The sequence below is a fragment of the Salvelinus alpinus genome, chromosome 18 (genome assembly GCF_045679555.1).
Source record: "Salvelinus alpinus chromosome 18, SLU_Salpinus.1, whole genome shotgun sequence".
NCBI classification, from domain to species: Eukaryota; Metazoa; Chordata; class Actinopteri; order Salmoniformes; family Salmonidae; genus Salvelinus; species Salvelinus alpinus.
The window spans coordinates 25,009,550-25,029,234 of record NC_092103.1 but is presented as its reverse complement, the minus strand read 5'-3'; the positions used below and the strand labels follow the sequence as shown (position 1 = coordinate 25,029,234).

The 19,685-nt window shown below is 42.1% G+C and overlaps 1 protein-coding gene and 1 pseudogene across 1 annotated transcript in view; both read left to right on the top strand.

The window, feature by feature from the left end:
• The window catches only part of LOC139544057 (collagen alpha-1(I) chain-like), a 138,791-nt gene that overhangs the window by 63,938 nt on the left and 55,168 nt on the right, over positions 1-19,685 (top strand). The gene's annotated exons all lie outside the window — the stretch shown is intronic.
• On the top strand, positions 3,783-3,839 carry LOC139544701 (U7 small nuclear RNA; annotated as a pseudogene).

Genomic DNA, 19,685 nt, shown 5'->3' with positions numbered 1-19,685 from the left:
ACAACTATACTATTGTGTTAGTCCCAAACGGAGATGCTATGTCTTAATGCTCAAGGATTGGCTGATGTGTTTAGGATTGCAAGCCTCACCATTTCTGCTTGATGTTGCATGACAATGTTTGCGTGTTTGTGTGTGTAATATGTGCTTCCAACAGCCCGGAAGCCATTTGGTTTTAGAAGTAGTTTAGATCCAACTAACACTGTGTCCCTAAGACTACATCTTTTAGAGAAAAACATGGACACAAGCCTGCGGTTCAGAAATATTCCACAATATACAGCGGCTAACAACCAAACTGTGTTTTCCCCTCTACTTGGGTAGACTTTTATAAAACGTTCTAAATGATTTCTTTCAACTGTCAAGTTAAGGACCAAAAACAAGTGGGAAAAAACATCCATCCTTAATTTGACACTTTCCATGACTGTGTAAAGTCACTGCTTTCATACTGTACAATATTCTCTTTAAAGATAAGCTTGGCAGTGTTTGCCTTTTTAAATGACTTTACCCAGCTAGCATTTTCATGACTTTGCATAGCCTATTGCTAGTTTTGATTCGGCATTGAGTGATATCTTTTTGAGCTTCATCTGAAATAGCTTCTGTCAGACGTTTGTAATTCAGGTAAGGATTTTAAGCAACAAGATAAAAGTGTTGTGATTTTATTACTGAAGCCTGGTGTGTACAGGAGTGTTTCATACATCTAATAGAGCTGATCTGGATGTTTTAAGGGTGTGGGGATAGTGAAACCAAGTGTTTTCTTACTCTAATCCATATAGGTCATGCACAAATAACCAACTTACAGTTGCATCACAAATCAGGTGCCATGTTGGAAGACCAGAGTCAGGTTTCTTTGCTTTTCTGACCGTACTTGAGTCTTATCTCCTTGGTGTTTCATGATTGTGAGTAATCTGTAAAAATATGTTTTTCCTGTTGTCTTTCCTGCCTTGGTAGAGCAGCCAAATACTGCACTGAAATTGACAGTGGTGATGAATCAACTAGTTTTAGGCACTGTTACTATGTAGCTTGGAGTAGACTCAGCTATTGTTGAAAGAATTGATGCGGTGGACTTCCAACATGGCCGCCAGAAGGCGTCGTACGTCAACTGGCAGCCCTCTATATTGTACTACCACCATGGAATGTATAATGTCACTGCTAAAATGCTACTGATCAGAGTCCTTAGAATGTAAGGTCAGTTTCCTATACTACTGATTAAGTTGAATACAATATAGTCTGGCAGACATGAGAGAGAAAGAGTGCCCTTGGGATTACAGACACAGCATACAGACACAGCATACAGGCACAGTATACAGGCACAGGTGTGTGAGGGAGGGTCAGTCAGTCTATTGCTCAGCACACCGCAGGGCGGACTGCCCACATAAAAAAATACTACCGTTTACTATAGAATACTATAGTACTTACTATCAAATGTTGTAGAATACTATACTCCACACTGTAGTATCCCTTGATAATGTGTAGTACTTACTGTAGTGCCCCAGCACATTGACTCTGTACCGGTACCACCTGTATATAGCCTCGCTACTGTTATTTTCACTGTCATTTACTGTTTGTTTTTTTCATTTATATTTCCTAACTTATCTATTGTTTACCTACTACCTATTTTTTTCTTAAAAATTGCGCTGTTGATTTGGGCTTGTAAGTAAGCATTTCACTGTATTCGGCACACGTGACAAATACACTTTGATTTGATATAGAATGTTGTAGTATACTGTGGTATCCCTCAAGCATGTGTAGTCCTTACTATAGCATTTTGTAATATACTGTAGAATACTATACTACACAATTTAGTATCCCTTTATCATGTGTAGTACTTACAATAGAATTTTGTAGTATACTGTAGAATACAGTGGTTCCTCAATTAAAAGTTTTGAGTTTATGCCGTAACAGTTTGTGGTGGATGGTGGTAAATTGCTTCCTTCTGTCATTGCGCCATACTATCACAAAGGGGAATTATAACGCTGATCTATCGGTAGTCTAAACTGTGGCACAATTTGGGGTATTTTTCACACCTAGCCAAGCTATTAGACTATCTTTTTGTAAATTAATGGAGGTGTGAATGTATCAGTTCGATAGTCTCCTCTGGTACTGGAGTCCTGCATCAGGCAACAAAAACATTTGCTAGCGAATGGTCCTGGAGTTGAGAGAGAACTTGGGTTAATACAATGGCACAATTACACTTGACATGTGGACTGACGATAATAAATAATAAAAACATTTATTTAGATTATTTAATGAACCTATATGTTATTTCAAGTTATCCCTTTGGAGCACATGCAAAAAAGATTTGTTGTTGAACGGGAGTGACAAAATGTATTACAATTTAATTTTAATGAGCTTGATGAGGAGGATGAAGAAGAAGAGGGTGATTGAATTTAGAACAATAGTGTAAGAATTGCTCTTCCTCTGTAGCTGTTACTTACTACAACTGTTACACTATAAGGTTTTTATTCTAAGAGAAACTAAAATGTTATGTTATATTCTGTTATATTCTTCAAATATATGTGTTGACAATATACGCAAGTGATGTCTGCTAAATAAACAAGTTGATGGCGAAGCCATAAAGCCTCAGCTACTAAACACAGATAAATAAAACTCCAAAAAAGGTTTAACATGTTTTCCAGACCAGAGCTGTGTTTTATTTATTACATTTACCTGTGTAATTTACCGAATAGATAACAACAATAGAAAGAAGCATCTGGTGGCAGAGAGTCATGCGGAGAATAGAGTGAAAGTGCACCGTACTGTAAGTACTCAACAAGGCTGTGGGCCAGGTGGAAATGGTTTAGCAGAACAATAGACTCTTGCCGAGTTTAGGGACTTTACATTTATTAATGAGTGTTTGTGCAGCATTTCACTTCACCCATCTCTTTGCATAGCCCACCACATGCACTGTTTTCTAACCACATCTGGATGGATCCATAACGAATTACTATGGGAATAAATATCACTGAATGACACAAATAGTGGAATAAAGTAGGCTAATGCAATTGATGGCATGAAATTGTTGAATACTGAAACACCCAGAGTCACCCAATTGTTATAATAGGATTTGAAGCAATAGCCGGATTGTGGTCAACTATTTCAGCACCGGTTCACTCTGAAAGAGAGACCATCTGTAAAACATTTTGTGTTGCTTGGAAAAACTAGGTTAATTAAAAACCTTGGAATATGCACTTTCGGATAGGGTTTAGCAATCAAAACGTCTTGCCTGCATGGACCTCTGTAGGATTTTATGGAAAACTAAGCAAGCACCAACATGCTTCATAAAGACCCCCTCAAGATGCCCTCTGGTGGTCAAACTAGCATCAATGGCAACAATGGCTGACGGTAAAATACTATGACATCATGCACTCCAACATGCCATAACATTGCGCAATATCCCGCAAGCTGTGCTGCGGTATGATTCAACTTTTAAATGAGGACCCACTGTACTATACTACACACTGTAGTATCCATCGATTATGTAGTATATTGTAGTACACTGTAGAATACACTACACGCTGTAGTATCCCTCGAGCATGTGTAGTACTTATATATATTTTTGTATGCTGTAGAATATTATAGTAAATACTACAGTATTATCCGCAAAAACACTACAGTGTCCTCAAAAACACAACAGTTTTTTAAACTATACTACAGTATTTAATTTGCATATACACCACCCATGAATGAGAAACCTACATGCCAGGTATAGCCCATATTTGGCTATAGAAAAGAGCAGAAGCTCTGAACTATCCATTTAGACTCCAGTCCTACCTACCTACAGGTTATAGAAAATGTGCTCTTTTAGTATTTGTCCAGTATGTTTCCTCAAGGAGAAAGCGCCACTTCTATGTAAAAGATAATAAAGCAAAAACACAATAGTTAATACTACAGTATAGTATTTTTTTCATGCAGGTGAAATACTGGAAGCTTTCGTGAATTCTTACACACCTAGTCAAGTTGGTTAGTTGGCCAGAGGGAGTACCTGGAAGGAGAGGTCATGTTAGGAAAGACCTACAACACAATTGTTTACAATCCTTGTGGGGACCAAACAATTGATTCCCATTCAAAATCCTATTTTCCCTAAACCTAAACCTATCCCTAACCCCTAACCTAACCTTAACTCCTAACCCTAATTCTAACCCTAATCCTAAAATAGCCTTTTTCCTTGTGGGGACTGGCGAAATGTCTCCACTTGCTGAATTTTCCTTGTTTTAATATCCTTGTGAGGACTTCTGGTCCCCACAAGGATAGTAAAACCAAAAACACACACACACATACTACACTACCTCTGGCCTAATATCTCTAATCTGCATGTATACGCTATCTCTAGTTATAAGCTATCTCTAGTCACAGATCAAGCTCTGCCCGGATCAATATGACCACCTGCCTTTCCGGATATGATGATTTCTATAGGAATGTGCATTAATGTGGCAAAAAAACTAAAAACGGAGACTGTTCATTGTTGTCTGTTCATCTGTAAGACATGTACAGTACATACGCTACAGGCCAAAACTCTGCAATGCCAGCCAAGACCAACATTCTCCCATGTCATACATACCACAGATCGCTTTCCAGGGTTTTTCATTTTTTTCCTCAATCTCATTTTCCTGATCCTGACGTTCGCCTCCATATCGTTCTTTAGTTCAGAAGGCGAGGGGATGAGGTTACAAAACACAGACAGGTTTGTGCGGTTGCCTAGCGACGGGGAGCGGCAGGGTAGGAGTGTCGACAGACAGAGCTCCTTATCGTTCAGACAGAAGGCACCTTTGGTAATGTTCCATTGCCAGCAGCAGTAGGTGCTGGCACTAGTAGATGAATGACCTGTGTGTCAGCGCGGTAGATCCTATTCCTGGATTGTATGGTGCTCTGCCAACCTGACATAATAAATCAGACACACCTCAGAGCTCAGAGATGATCAGACCTGGGTCGACTTCATTAGGCACCAAACAGAAGAAAATGGATTGAAACAGGGAGGGCCGACAACCTGCCGTTGTCCAATAAAAAAAGCTTGTTTTCCTTTTCCGTTGCAAAACATTTTGCTACGTTTTGAACTGATGTGCACTAACGAATATGACCCTGATATGCTGAATGTGTACAGTACAGTGTGTATCTGTTGGCTGCTTTTGTTCTCCTTGTCCTCGGCCTCTGATGGGATGATTAAGTGGTTGTCTGCTTTTGCTTTACTACTGCATCGGAGCTGTCATGATGAAGCCCATGATATAATAAGGGTAATTATCTGTACATCTCCACCCTACCTACCCCTTTTCTGGTGCTGAAAGATCAGCCAACTCTCAGACGGGCTGTTTGGGCTATCATTTTCAAGGATACCAGTGGCGGTTGGTGCCGTTTAAGATTAGGGAGGATATTTTTTATGTGCACGGCCTTATTTCTATTACAGCATATTGGATGACTGTCATTCATATTCCATTCACCCATTTCAATGTAACAGCGATAGGTTTAGGCTACTCAAATGTACCCTAAACCCATCATGAGGTTGGTACAACCTAGCCTACAAATGAACTTTTATAATGTAGATGTAAAGGTCGAGAGACAAATTAGACTAATCATTGTGTGACACACACATTCAATACCGCATTGCACACTCTTGCCTGCATCTAGCTAATCTGGGGTGTAATCATTAGTCCAAACAGTTGCAAAACAAAGTGTTTGCTTCTTTTTAAGAAACGTTTTGGAACAGAATCGGCGGAATGAATACATCCCTGATCACCGCACACACAATTCACTTTCATAGCAGCCACATACAGCATTATCACTTGCTCGTTATATAATTCCTTCTCGCATCTTTGTGCTCTTCTCCTCTCACCTTTAGCTAGCCGCCACACAGCCTAAATTGCTGTCACCCTATGCACTTCATAGTCAGCAAACTAGAACTAACGCGTTTGTACACACAGATTGGATTTTGGGTTTACTATCACACAATGCAGTGTACAGCAAACAGTTTACCAGTTACACCGGCAGGCCCAGGTGGCAATACATTTATAAACCCGAAAGCTTAAGTGAAAGGTAAACAAACAAAACAAAACAACAACAAAAATTGCCTTCTCTCTCTGCTGCTTCTCCTTAATTTTTGAAGAAATTAATGTGCTAAAAACTGTTCAACTATTGTCTTTCTCTCTCTTTGAGTCAACTACTCTATGCAAGGGGGTGAGAACCATGAGCCTCCTAGGTTCTGAATTTAAGTCAATGTACCCAGAGGAGGACCCAAAATAGCTGTCCTCCGGCTACATCATGGTGCTACTCTAGAGGGTGCTGTTGAAGCTACTGTAGACCTTCATTGCAAAACAGTGTATTTTAATCAGTTATTTGGTGACGTGTGTATATTTAGTATATTTTTATCTAAAAATAAGAAAATGTTTTGTTTCAGTATTGTTATTTACTGAGTAGGATGGTCCTCCCCTTCTGCCTCTGGGGAGCCTCCACTGATGTATACACACACACGAACGCACACACGCGAACGCACACACACACACACACAAACACACATACATGCACACACACTGAAAGACATGTATGTATCCACACCCTTATACACGCGTGCCTGCCTACACATATGTGAGTTTTGACATTGGATAAGCACTTTACATGTTAGCACTGTAATATCCATTCTCATCATACCTGGGTTGTTATTGATGACGTCATTGGCAATAGACCCATTTTGATTATTCTGACAGAGTTGTCATCTTTTGACACTTATAATGGAACCTCAGTAAGGACGGTTTGTGGATCATTAAATGGAAGGGGGTTAGAGAGGCTAGCACAATATCTGGAAAACCTTTTTTGTTTCTCTGTGTATTCCATCTCTGATGCCGTATAGAACTCCTGTTATTGAGGAATAGATGACACAGCAGCCAGAGCAAGTCAGAGCAAACCTCCATCCAGCATCAAGAGCTCTCATATAAAGAAATAAGGGAACTCATCTTTCACTCACTCCATTCATAAAAGGATAAAACAATCCCCCATCCAGGTTAAGTTTGATGGGATCCGGAGGTTCCCAGAACCCTGTGTTAATTAGGAGGCTGGAGATCACACAGATGCATCCCATGGCATCATATTCCCTACTATATATAGTGCACTAAATACAAAATATGATGCCATTTGGGACATACCCCATCTCTCCCTTGGGCACTATTTATTTGAGAGTTTGAAGAAGCAAGCCACAGGGCACTCACCCCCACTCATAAACTACTTTGTTTGTTGTAAAACGTCTTTAGACTTCTGAATTATATGCGCTGTTTGTTTCCTCGTCAGGAAGATTCTGTGTAATGTTAATGTTTTATTTAATACTACAGCCAAAGGTTTCAGTTCTGAAATATATACCCACTGGACATAGAAATCAAGGTAATTTCATTGAAATGAAGTGGAAAGAATGTTGATTCAACTGTGAAGCTTGTATTCAATTGCCCCTCCCTGATTCACACAAGGGAAATGTATGGCAGATTTAAGATGAAGTCGTCAACCCTGGCACTTAATAGGCACCCTTGGCACTTAATAGGCACTTAATGTAGTGGGTACCCAGTGGGTACCCTTGTGATAAACAATAGGCTGAATTCTTCTAGACTGGCTCCTTGACAGACACAAAGGGTGTTCATAGTGTATATGTCATGAATGAGAAGTGGAGTAGGTGTTGGGCAAGGGGGGAGGACGTGGAGATGGAGGAGCAGGGGAGATGAAGGAGGAGGCAGCCCTGTTTTGTTTTCTATCTCTCACACCCAACCATACCTGTACCATGGAGTCCCAAAGGTAGGTTGAGTGGGTTCGTAGGATAGCCAAATCAAATTGTATTCGGCATGTACAGTGTTTACAGCAGGTATAAAAGGTGCAGCGAATCGCTTGTGTGCTCGCTCCCTCAAAAATGCAGTACATTAAAGTGGTTCCTCCAAACCAATGTTCTTTTTCATTCAAGCTTTATTCAGACATAGTAGAAATTACAAGAGAGGAAGTTAGAAGGGTTGACTCAGGGATTGAACCCTGCTCTCCGATACAGAATCATATGTGGAGACCGGGAAGTGTTACCACTCAGCCACAGCTCTGCTCCAGACCAGTGTTTTATGGGGAATACTATCCTATAGGAGACATTGGAGCTCTCTGGAAGCTATTAGCTGGTGGGGAAGGCTGGGATGTGATGGAAGGGAACCAATGACCCCACACATACACCCACAGTCTCAGAGAATCCCCATACGGGACTGTCACCCCAACTCAACCCCTCTCATGCTTTCGAATAGCTTATAGTTACATTAGTGTGGTTCTTCTTTGTTCCCATATACATGAAGAAATTCTTCCTGTGTTAGGGATTGTCCCCACTATGTTATGGCCTGTGATTCAGTGCGCTGTAGGTCTCGTCTTCCTCCCCCTCATATAATTCAATTGAACCTCTGAGATTCTCCAGTAAATGTTACCATCTTCTGCTTTCAACTGTGTTTTTTTCTGGAGCTCTGTTTTGGGGAGAGTTTTCTGCTCCAGAGCATGTCATCCATGTGGGTTCTGTGGCTTCCCTCCTCCTCGAACCCCCATCCACGTTCCTAGAGTCGAACAGACAGAACCATACACGTCTGAAAACAGTGGGGATTCTTTTTCCATCTGATGCTGAGCCTCATCTTCTTCCCCTCAGCTCTGGCTTGGGGTCTGTTAGGGGATTCACTCAAGTAGAGACACTTGGTTGTCCATGAAACCGCTGTTTCTATTGTTGTGCCAATGGATGTCCATAATCAGATGTTTACTTTCACCCTAAATCTAACTTGGTTAGGCCTTGGTTAGAGTGAGTCATGTTGTAGAAACAAGCTTCATTCAGCATTTACAACACATGCCCTGCATGAGATCCCATGTATTTTGGGTGTAAATCGTTGGTCATGGTTGAGGTTTTGGTTTTTGTGTCCCTCATCGAGCAAACATTAACACTCGCACACAGAGACATACACATGCTTACACACACACACACACACACAAACATACACACAAACACACATACAGTTGGAGACACCTGTTTACATAGGGAAGTTGGGCAGGATCAAAAATCTGTAAAGCAAGTAGCGCAGGGCTAAGGTCTGCTATAATATGACTGTGTGGGTGAGTGATATTCTGAATGTAGGAAGATCGTTCCACCAATTCAGTGCCTTTTGAAATGTGTAACTTGGTAAAACTAAAAGATTGATTTCACCTAATTTCAACATTCTGTCAAAAAGAGCACATACATGTTCAACTTAATACATTTTAAGTGAAAAAATGACTATATTAAGTGCCTATTAAGTGCCAAGGGTGCCTAAATCTGCCATACATTTCCCTTGTGTGCATCAGGGAGGGGCAATTGAATACAAGCTTCACAAAAAAAGTGTAATGATTAAAACATTTCTAGCCTGTCTTTCTATGGGTAACATGGTTGATGTGTTATGCTCGACCCACTCAGGGTTCCACCACAACAACAAAAAACTGAAAATGGCCCAAAAATAGTAGAATAGTAGATTTGACTATTAGATGTGCTTTGTTTCTTTTGAAAGAATAATAAAGAAATGAATGGTTTCACCATATTAAAATGAGAGTTCAGTTCACATAACAGGGTTGACCTTAAAATGAGAGTTCAGTTCACATAACAGGGTTGACCTTAAAATGAGAGTTCAGTTCACATAACAGGGTTGACCTTAAAATGAGAGTTCAGTTCACATAACAGGGTTGACCTTAAAATGAGAGTTCAGTTCACATAACAGGGTTGACCTTAAAATGAGAGTTCAGTTCACATAACAGGGTTGACCTTAAAATGAGGGCCAGCTGTTTTTTCTTCTTCCTTAAAACGAATCACTAATCATCACATGAAATAAATAATCATCTTCAGAGATGACTTTGTCAAAGCAACATAATAACTAGGGCTTTACAATGATGGTGAAAACCTAACATTTGTGGATAACTGGGTTAAAATCTCTCTTGAATCAGTGGGTGCACGGGGGGACATGTCCAAATGCTGAATTGTGGCACTTTAGCAAATTAATATAAAAATTCTGATTTATTGAATTATCCATGTGGTCTTCATTAAAGGTCACTTCATTTAATATAATAGACTTTTAAAATTCAATACTGGTGCACAATTTCTAAAATTGAATTTTTTTTTGTAAAAGGCACTCATTTCGTGGAAAACCCACAGGAAAACCCCAGGATTAGAGCTACACTTTGCCCTGTGTAAGATGTGTGCCAGTGTTTGGGTTGTGTATCCGTTAGGTGTGTGGGGCTATGGGTGTGTCTGCTTTGAGTTGGACCAGTGTAACGGCTTTCCTCCTCCTCTTCATCCGAAGAGGAGGAGCAGGGACTGAACCAAAATGCAGCGTTGTGTGATGACATAATTTATTTAAACAAGACGAAAAAACTAACTATACTTGAATAATTAACAAAACAAATAAACGATGTAGACAGACCTGGACGACGAACTTACATGAAACACGAAGAACGCAATAACAGGAAAACTGACTACATAAAACGAACAAACAAACAAACAAACAAAACCGAAAACAGTCCCGTGTGGCGTAACATACAGACACTGACACAGGAGACAACCACCCACAAACAAACACTGTGAAACTACCTACCTTAATATGATTCTCAATCAGAGGAGATGAAAACCACCTGCCTCTAATTGAGAACCATATCAGGTACCCATAAACCAACATAGAAACAGAAAACATAGACTGCCCACCCAAACTCACGTCCTGACCAACTAACACATACAAAACTAACAGAAAACAGGTCAGGAACGTGACAACCAGCCTCTCCTCACAGTGAGTGTGTGTGGCTGGGGGTATTGTGAGCCCCATGTCTGATGCAGACATGCACTACCATCTTGGATGGTACTTGGTTCTTGGATGCCTGCTACTGGATTTACTTGGAGCTTGTCTGGAGGGACAAAGGATACCAAAGTCAAAGAAGAAATAGGTAGGGCCTCACCTGGACTTTGATCTATTCCTCTCTGAGTGCAGGTAAAGGGCACCCTGGCAGGAAAAACAGAACTAGACAATCATTTGTGCCAGGTGTGATGCCCCTCCTAAACAGCTTGGGCTAATGTTCCTATCAACCCTGTAAGGCCAGCAGGCTAGTCTCTTTTATTGGTATGTAACTGTAATGAATGTTGTGTTCTACAGTATTTAAATGCCACTTTAAACGTGGGCATGATACTGCAACAACATTTCCCCATGGGAAAAATAAAGTCATTAAAGTAAAAACACCCATATGTTTCTATTGGGTTGGCGTAGTGTGATTATGCTCCATTGATGTAGAATTATTAATGTGGTCCTTAAGCGCACTTTAGTAGGTCCTCAATATGGCAACATGACAGGGCCAGAGATGTTTATATCCTAGATAGGATCTGTTCAGAAACTTTGGTATGTGAGAGAAATATCCACATAATGAATACATTAGCATAACTGTTACAAAGGGCTTGACAATGCTTTAATTGAGTTCACTTTCATGTTAATAACTTTGCAACGGGTCGGCTTGATTATAGAGGTCTTTAAGTTTGTTTAATGTTTGTGTGTTATTAACACGCTGAATGTTGCTTGTGGTTTTGAGGTTTTAGATCTAAGAGGTTCCCAGCGGTTTTTGTTGGTTAGACAGAAGAACAGTCATCAGTGAGCTGTTTTAACCTAAACTATCCCTTTGGTTGAGTTAATGTTCAACAATAAAACAATGAGTACTGGGGAGATTTGTTATGGATTTGCTATGGAACCCTGACCTGTTCACCGGACGTGCTACCTGTCCCAGACCTGCTTTTTTCAACTCTCTAGAGACAGCAGGAGCGATAGAGATACTCTGAATGATCGGCTATGAAAAGCCAACTGACATTTACTCCTGAGGTGCTGACTTGTTGCACCCTCTACAACCACTGTGATTATTATTATTTGACCCTGCTGGTTATCAATGAACATTTTAACATCTTGGCCATGTTCCGTTATAATCTCCACCCGGCACAGCCAGAAGAGGACTGGCCACCCCTCATAGCCTGGTTCCTCTCTAGGTTTCTTCCTAGGTTCTGGCCTTTCTATGGAGTTTTTCCTAGCCATCGTGCTTCCACACCTGCATTGCTTGCTGTTTGGGGTTTTAGGCTGGGTTTCTGTACAGCACTTTGTGACATCAGCTGATGTAAGAAGGGCTATACAAATATATGTGATTTGTTCAAGGTTGTCAGGTTCTGTTTCATTGCACTATGCACTATCCAATGAAAATGACAATGTTCACCTCCCTATTAGTAGGTCTATGTTGAGTGAAATTTAATTGTGATACAATGTGAAAATCCCAGTCATTTTGTAAGTGCAATGTTAAAAGGAGGAAAACATCAAATTGAAATGTCAAAAGTACTGGGATCCTCAGCAATCCTCTGATTCTGAAGTTGTACTTGAGGCTTTTTCAGTTGGTTGGAGTTGGGAATAAGAGCTGACCCGTACTCTGAGGGATTTCTCCTACTGGGAAGTGGAAATGTTGGCCTACAGTATACTGTTACTCTTCCACTCAATATTTCACTCCATGTTATTCATCCTCTTTGATCATGTCTGTACAGTAAGTCTGTCCAGTCCTCTAGCCTCAAAGCTGACAGCGTTTCTTTGTTCCTTTTTGTAATGTCCTTTTTCTTTCAGCTCTATATATTCATATATAACATAGCATCTTTTTCAACAGCCATATTCTTATGGCTATTTCCACTACATTTTCCTTGCTATTATTTTCTGGTTTCCAATTTGTGTCAATTCAATGTTTTTCAATCTTTACTTCTCTTTCCACCAGGGAAGTCCTGAGCATTGTCGTGTTTTTGTGGTGTTTTTTTATGCCAATTTTTCTACCTCCTGCTGCAAGACCCAGCCAGTTTGAGATTGCCTACATACATACCTGTGTCTGGGATAGATTTACGAACCGAACTGCTTGATTGGGCCTTTGTGTGTGGATGTGGGTGGGTGGGTGGGTGTCGGTGGGTGGGTGGTGGGGGGTAGCACCTATGCCTAGAGCAGTTGTGTGAGTGGTTGGCCTCCATAGATCTCTCAGGATGGCCTGTAGAGTGGAGCGCTGTCAGCTCCAGAGACATGGAGGCTACCAGAACAGACTGAGACTGGCGCTGACAGAGGGATATCACCCCAATTAGAAATAACCATTCGTCTCCATCCCAGGTGTGCCACTAAAGATCTGACATCTATGATGAATCCTAGGAATTTCCCATTTTCCCCCTGAAATCCACTGAGAGTAGAAGAAATCAAATGATGAACACAGGAGGCTGCTGAGGGGATGACAGCTCATAATAGTGTCTGGAATGGAATGGCATCAACCACATGGAAAACATGTTTGATTTCTTCGATAACGTTCCAATTATTCCATTCCAGCCATTGCTATGAGCCCGTCTTCCCGAATTAAGGTGCCACCGACCGCCTGGGATGGAGAATTTCCAAGTGGGCGTAGCTGGGTCAACAAAGAGCATGTAAAACTAACAGGAAGAGTCATTTGTTTGTATTGTGACATGCAGCCCAGACACCAGACACATTCATTCTAGTGGAGGAGGTGGAAGGTGGAAGGTGGAAAGTTTTAAGTTCCTCGGCGTACACATCACGGACAAACTGAAATGGTCCACCCACACAGACAGCGTGGTGAAGAATGCACAACAGCGCCTCTTCAACCTCAGGAGGCTGAAGAAATTTGGCTTGTCACCGAAAACACTCACAAACTTTTACAGATGCCCAATCGAGAGCATCCTGTCGGGCTGTATAATCGCCTGGTACGGCAACTGCTCCACCCACAACCGTAAGGCTCTCCAGAGGGTAGTGAGGTCTGTACAACGCATCACTGGGGGCAAACTACCTGCCCTCCAGGACACCTACAGCGCCCGATGTCACTGGAAGGCCAAAACGATCATCAAGGACAACAACCACCAGAGCCACTGACTGTTCACCCCGCTATCATCCAGAAGGCGAGGTCAGTACAGGTGCATCAAAGCTGGGACAGAGAGACTGAAAAACAGCTTCTATCTCAAGGCCATCAGACTGTTAAACAGCCATCACTAACATTGAGTGGCTGCTGCCAACATACTGACTCAAATCTCTAGCCACTTTAATAATTAAAATAAATGTATCACTAGTCACTTTAACCAATGCCACTTTATATAATGTTTACATACCCTACATTACTCATCTCATATGTCTATACTGTACTCTATACCATCTACTGCATCTGCCTATGCCGCACGGCCATCGCTCGTCCATATATTAATATTGACAAATTCTTATTCATTCCTTTACACTTGTGTGTATAAGGTAGTTGTTGGGAAATTGTTAGATTACTTGTTAGATATTACTGCATAGTCGGAACTAGAAGCACAAGCATTTTGCTACACTGGCAGTAACATCTGCTAACCATATCTATGTGACCAATAAATTTGATTTCATTTGAAAGTGAAATGTCTTATGTAAAGTGTTTGTATTATGGCTGTTAGTGCCTTGCTCTGAACCTACAGACATACCAACATGCTATATAACTGTCACTCGCCTGCACATCTGGCCCTCTCCACCCTCCACCTATTCCTCTGTTTGTGCTGAGTTCACATTTCCTCATTGTGTCTCAGCACGCTGGTTGGAAGCGCTACTGTTGATGACACATACAGTGCCTGCTTGAGCCTGTTGCTGCAGAGGCCCCTGGGTGAAGGGAGCAAATAGGGCATCTTGTGATGCCTATGAAGGTTCTTAATATATCCATCATAAGGAGGTACTTGAGGTACTGAAAAACATCACTTCGAGATTGCCAAGACCTTGCTGGGTCATAATGGAAAGCATCATTGTGCTGTCTGCCCCCTAGTGGGGTACTGAGTATTACTACAACAGCTCAGTACCCCTGGCTCCTGTTTGTGTGTGTGTGTGTGTGTGTGTGTGTGTGTGTGTGTGTGTGTGTGTGTGTGTGTGTGTGTGTGTGTGTGTGTGTGTGTGTGTGTGTGTGTGTGTGTGTGTACTGTAATGGTACCCCAAGTAAGCGCAGCCTACCAGGGAGTGGGCCAGAGGGATATCAGGCAGACAATACAGTAGATAAGCTGGAGAGGCGGCAGCGGCCAGGGGCAGATCCAGTGTCGGCTTATCAGAGAGGAGTCACCGCGGGCCGGGCAGAGGAACTTGAGAAAGAACCTTTGTTTCCAGCAGTGGAGCACCCCGTACCAGCCCACCTCAGCTCCTCACTGGCCCCCCTTGCTCAGTCACCCGAGTGCCCTTGAGTTTGGATCTCTAACTCTCTGTTTCATATTACATTGAGGGTTGATGAGAGAAACTAGATGTACCTTGTGGCGCATAGTTTTGCACTGATTCTGAACTTCACACTGTCCTCTCCCCTCCTCCCCCAGTCCCCACACACACACACACACACACACACACACACACACACACACACACACACACACACGGGCAGGCAGGCTGCTGCTCCCCACATGCCTCCCAGGCCAGCTTAACTTTACTGCTCCCTGCCGTGGCGGCTCGTCAGGGTCATCAAACAGAATTTACAACCCCTCACCCCAAGCAGGCCCCTCTCTGCTCCACTTTCCCCTAGGCCCAACACCTTCTCCTCAGCTAGCGATGTGCACTGGGAGGGAGGGAAATATGAGGAGTTTTAACATCTGAGGTCAGTTACAGGTAGATAGATGGTGTTCAGGTAGTTAGATGGTGTACAGGTAGTTAGATGGTGTTCAGGTAGTTAGATGGTGTACAGGTAGATAGATGGTGTTCAGGTAGTTAGATGGTGTTCAGGTAGATAGATGGTGTTCAGGTAGATAGATGGTGTACAGGTAGATAGATGGTGTACAGGTATATAGATGGTGTTCAGGTAGATAGATGGTGTACAGGTAGATAGATGGTGTACAGGTAGATAGATGGTGTACAGGTAGATAGATGGTGTACAGGTAGATAGATGGTGTACAGGTAGATAGATGGTGTTAAGGTAGATAGATGGTGTTCAGGTAGATAGATGGTGTTCAGGTAGATAGATGGTGTACAGGTAGATGGTGTACAGGTAGATAGATGGTGTTCAGGTAGATAGATGGTGTACAGGTAGATAGATGGTGTACAGGTAGATAGATGGTGTTCAGGTAGATAGATGGTGTACAGGTAGATAGATGGTGTACAGGTAGATAGATGGTGTACAGGTAGATAGATGGTGTACAGGTAGATAGATGGTGTACAGGTAGATAGATGGTGTACCGGTAGATAGATGGTGTTCAGGTAGATAGATGGTGTACAGGTAGATAGATGGTGTTCAGGTAGATAGATGGTGTACAGGTAGATAGATGGTGTTAAGGTAGATAGATGGTGTTCAGGTAGATAGATGGTGTACAGGTAGATGGTGTACAGGTAGATAGATGGTGTTCAGGTAGATAGATGGTGTACAGGTAGATAGATGGTGTACAGGTAGATAGATGGTGTTCAGGTAGATAGATGGTGTACAGGTAGATAGATGGTGTACAGGTAGATAGATGGTGTACAGGTAGATAGATGGTGTACAGGTAGATAGATGGTGTACAGGTAGATAGATGGTGTTCAGGTAGATAGATGGTGTTCAGGTAGATAGATGGTGTTCAGGTAGATAGATGGTGTACAGGTAGATAGATGGTGTACAGGTAGATAGATGGTGTTCAGGTAGATAGATGGTGTACAGGTAGATAGATGGTGTACAGGTAGATAGATGGTGTACAGGTAGATAGATGGTGTACCGGTAGATAGATGGTGTTCAGGTAGATAGATGGTGTACAGGTAGATAGATGGTGTTCAGGTAGATAGATGGTGTACAGGTAGATAGATGGTGTCAGGTAGATAGATGGTGTCGGTGTACAGGTAGATAGATGGTGTACGGTGTACAGGTAGATAGAGGTGTACAGGTAGATAGACGGTGTCAGGTAGATAGACGGTGTCAGGTAGATAGACGGGTACAGGTAGATAGACGGTGTACAGGTAGATAGAGGTGTACAGGTAGATAGATGGTGTACAGGTAGATAGATGGTGTACAGGTAGATAGATGGTGTACAGGTAGATAGATGGTGTACAGGTAGATAGATGGTGTACAGGTAGATAGATGGTGTACAGGTAGATAGATGGTGTACAGGTAGATAGATGGTGTACAGGTAGATAGATGGTGTTCAGGTAGATAGATGGTGTTCAGGTAGATAGATGGTGTACAGGTAGATAGATGGTGTACAGGTAGATAGATGGTGTTCAGGTAGATAGATGGTGTACAGGTAGATAGATGGTGTACAGGTAGATAGACGGTGTTCAGGTAGATAGACGGTGTACAGGTAGATAGACGGTGTACAGGTAGATAGATGGTGTTCAGGTAGATAGTGTACAGGTAGATAGATGGTGTTCAGGTAGATAGATGGTGTACAGGTAGATAGATGGTGTACAGGTAGATAGATGGTGTTCAGGTAGATAGATGGTGTACAGGTAGATAGATGGTGTACAGGTAGATAGATGGTGTACAGGTAGATAGATGGTGTACAGGTAGATAGATGGTGTACAGGTAGATAGATGGTGTACAGGTAGATAGATGGTGTTCAGGTAGATAGATGGTGTACAGGTAGATAGATGGTGTTCAGGTAGATAGATGGTGTTCAGGTAGATAGATGGTGTTCAGGTAGATAGATGGTGTACAGGTAGATAGATGGTGTTCAGGTAGATAGATGGTGTTCAGGTAGATAGATGGTGTACAGGTAGATAGATGGTGTACAGGTAGATAGATGGTGTCGGTGTACAGGTAGATAGAGGTGTACAGGTAGATAGACGGTGTCAGGTAGATAGACGGTGTACAGGTAGATAGACGGTGTCAGGTAGATAGAGGTGTCAGGTAGATAGACGGTGTACAGGTAGATAGATGGTGTACAGGTAGATAGATGGTGTACAGGTAGATAGATGGTGTACAGGTAGATAGATGGTGTACCGGTAGATAGATGGTGTTCAGGTAGATAGATGGTGTACAGGTAGATAGATGGTGTTCAGGTAGATAGATGGTGTACAGGTAGATAGATGGTGTTCAGGTAGATAGATGGTGTTCAGGTAGATAGATGGTGTACAGGTAGATGGTGTACAGGTAGATAGATGGTGTTCAGGTAGATAGATGGTGTACAGGTAGATAGATGGTGTACAGGTAGATAGATGGTGTTCAGGTAGATAGATGGTGTACAGGTAGATAGATGGTGTTCAGGTAGATAGATGGTGTTCAGGTAGATAGATGGTGTACAGGTAGATAGATGGTGTTCAGGTAGATAGATGGTGTTCAGGTAGATAGATGGTGTTCAGGTAGATAGATGGTGTTCAGGTAGATAGATGGTGTACAGGTAGATAGATGGTGTACAGGTAGATAGATGGTGTACAGGTAGATAGACGGTGTACAGGTAGATAGACGGTGTTCAGGTAGATAGATGGTGTACAGGTAGATAGATGGTGTTCAGGTAGATAGATGGTGTACAGGTAGATAGATGGTGTACAGGTAGATAGACGGTGTTCAGGTAGATAGATCGGTGTACAGGTAGATAGATGGTGTTCAGGTAGATAGATGGTGTACAGGTAGATAGATGGTGTACAGGTAGATAGATGGTGTCAGGTAGATAGACGGTGTACAGGTAGATAGATGGTGTTCAGGTAGATAGATGGTGTACAGGTAGATAGATGGTGTACAGGTAGATAGATGGTGTACAGGTAGATAGATGGTGTACAGGTAGATAGATGGTGTACAGGTAGATAGATGGTGTACAGGTAGATAGATGGTGTTCAGGTAGATAGATGGTGTTCAGGTAGATAGATGGTGTACAGGTAGATAGATGGTGTACAGGTAGATAGATGGTGTACAGGTAGATAGATGGTGTTCAGGTAGATAGACGGTGTACAGGTAGATAGACGGTGTACAGGTAGATAGATGGTGTTCAGGTAGATAGATGGTGTTCAGGTAGATAGATGGTGTACAGGTAGATAGATGGTGTACAGGTAGATAGACGGTGTTCAGGTAGATAGACGGTGTACAGGTAGATAGACGGTGTACAGGTAGATAGACGGTGTTCAGGTAGATAGACGGTGTACAGGTAGATAGACGGTGTACAGGTAGATAGATGGTGTTCAGGTAGATAGATGGTGTACAGGTAGATAGATGGTGTACAGGTAGATAGATGGTGTTCAGGTAGATAGATGGTGTACAGGTAGATAGATGGTGTACAGGTAGATAGATGGTGTACAGGTAGATAGATGGTGTACAGGTAGATAGATGGTGTACAGGTAGATAGATGGTGTACAGGTAGATAGATGGTGTACAGGTAGATAGATGGTGTACAGGTAGATAGATGGTGTACAGGTAGATAGATGGTGTTCAGGTAGATAGATGGTGTACAGGTAGATAGATGGTGTTCAGGTAGATAGATGGTGTACAGGTAGATAGATGGTGTACAGGTAGATAGATGGTGTTCAGGTAGATAGATGGTGTACAGGTAGATAGATGGTGTTCAGGTAGATAGATGGTGTTCAGGTAGATAGATGGTGTACAGGTAGATAGACGGTGTTCAGGTAGATAGATGGTGTACAGGTAGATAGATGGTGTACAGGTAGATAGATGGTGTACAGGTAGATAGATGGTGTACAGGTAGATAGACGGTGTACAGGTAGATAGACGGTGTACAGGTAGATAGACGGTGTTCAGGTAGATAGACG